Source organism: Pteropus vampyrus, unplaced genomic scaffold (assembly GCF_000151845.1).
Source record: "Pteropus vampyrus isolate Shadow unplaced genomic scaffold, Pvam_2.0 Scaffold246, whole genome shotgun sequence".
Classification (NCBI taxonomy): Eukaryota; Metazoa; Chordata; class Mammalia; order Chiroptera; family Pteropodidae; genus Pteropus; species Pteropus vampyrus.
Genome location: NW_011889027.1, coordinates 87392 through 89794, shown reverse-complemented (window position 1 = coordinate 89794; position 2403 = coordinate 87392).

The window sequence follows — 2403 nt, the reverse complement described above, 5'->3', positions numbered from 1 at the left end:
CCGCCTCCCTCTGCTGCCCTACTGCGTGCCGTCACGACCCTGGCACCAGCTTCCTTTCGTTATTTTATTCTTTCACATCGATCACTGACTCGTTTAGATTTAAGTGGTCTTTTCAGAATAAATCAGTGGCTCTCTTCGTTCAGGCTTCCCGCTCCACATACCTTTCCAGGTGGCTTCAAGGGGAAGCGGGGTGATGTCACCTCTGCGTGCCCGTCTGCACCTGCCCCTGGCGCCCAGACCGTTGACGAAGTTCTTCAAGCTGGTCCTCAAGAGCCGCGAACGTGGGTCACTTTGTGTTGACCTTAACCGTGAAGTCCTCCTGCCTTCTTCCCTAACTTCCTTTCTAAATACTCTTAACATTATTTATTGTCATTTACAAGTACCAGATTCCCAACCAAAACAAACAAGCAAAAACGGAGAGTGCTTGTCTCTCGTAAGGGGGCAGCATCGGGGGGCGGCACGGCCCTGTCGGAACCGTGAACTGAAGCGAGCCGCCTCCTTCTCTCTCCTAACTCCGCCCCCTGGCTGTGCCGCTCATTCTTTCTTACCACGGTCTCTTCCCAGGCGGCGGAGAGTCTGGCTTCAGGCAGCCTCAACACTGACCTTAGCATCCAGGGGCTCGGGCAACCCGAGAGACCTCCCACCCGCCCCCAACCTCGGGGGAGACGCAGCCCTGCCACAGGCGGATGGCGGGTGCTGTGAGGGAAGGCCGCTGCATCTCAGGACGCAGCGCAGGTGTTAGTCGGGGCTCCCCGGAGAAGCAGGGCTGGCAGGATGTGTATAGGTGGCTGGCAAGTCCACACGTGCAGGGCGGTCCAGGGGGCTGAAGACCCAGGAAGCCTGCCCGGCACAGGCCTGAACAAAATACACGCACACATACACGTGCATGCACACACATGCACACGCACACACACACAGACACACATGCACACATACAGACACACACACACATGCACACGCGTACACACATGCACACATATTCACACACTACACACATATGCACACACATGCACACACATACACACACATCCGATAGGTCACTGCTCCCTGTAGAAATTCAGACCACAAGACAGCACGTTGTCCATCCTAAAAGGTTCCTTTTTTCCTCATTATTGTATCAGAAGTTTGAAGAGAGCTACAACTGAGCCTTGTCTGACCCCACTGCGGACAAAGGAGAGAGTTGCGGGGGCAGGTCCTGGTCCTGGGTCCTCTGGGAAGGCTGTGAGAGCAAACAAGAGCGGATTGACCTAAACTCCTGCCCGATTCAGAGATTCCGGAAGCCCGCAGCGCCCGATGCTGGTGACAAGCCTTGGTGGGCTCGCTAGAGCACGCACCCGAGGACCACTGGGGTACGCCCGGTGACAGAGGTCCCGGAGCAGCTCGCGGAGCGTTTAGCAGCCTGTCCGAATTGAGCCTGGGAGCCTCGTCCCGTCTGGAACGGCAAGGAGCAGAGCCGACTTGAGCCGCAGCACGGCCAGCTTCCCGCTGTGGTACGAGTCCCGCTGCAGACGCTGACTGAGCGCCCGGTCCTCGCCAGGCGCGTGGGTGCACTTGGGCTCCGACAGTGATCAGGAGAAAGCCCAGGAGTCACGATAAAACACGTTTAAAAGTTGCTGGATCCCCCCACCCCAAGAACGTTAAGGAAGTGGAGGTGGCTTTGCAGAAGCATCTGTCGTGTACTGCGTTCCAGGCACTGTGCGGGGCAGGGGCCCCTGAGCCACGCGTCATGTGCATTTGATAAATGATCGATGTGGGGACAGCCTCCCTTTGGGCGAGAGTCACATCCTGTGACACCCGCGTGGGCCGGGTGCGGTATGGGGCCGAGCGGGAAGCAGGAGCTCTGATCTCGGGAATTCAGAGAACAGCGAGGTCCTCCACGCGTGGTGTTCCGGCCAGCGTGCGGGGCTCCTCCACGGTCCGCACCTGGCGTTCAGTGCCCCCTCTGGGGCCACGCCGCGGAGGTGGTGGATGGTGGTGTCGTGCATGGGAAAGCCCTCCCAGGTGCTGGCAGAGGCATGGGGGTCCGAGCCCAAGTCCCCTTGCCCCTCTGGAAGGGAGGGCTGGGTGTCCTCCGCCACAGGCGGTGCCCGCAGCCCTGGTCCCACGTCCCGCTGCTGGACGTGACTCCGGGGGAAGGGGAGTCTCCGGCGTAGACTGTAGGGTGTGTGTGCGTGCGTGTGAGCGTATTTGTGTGTGTGCACGCATGTGCGTGATCATCTTTGTGTGTGAGCGTGTGTACATGTGTACGTACGTGTGTGTGTTTGGCGTGTGAACATGTGTGCGTGTGCGTGCACGCGCGCATGTCTGAGCACTAAGGCTGATCACAGATGAACCACTAGGAGCCACAGTAGCCAGGACATGCCACGGCTTCCCTGGGCCGACCCCGCACGATTCTGGTTCTCC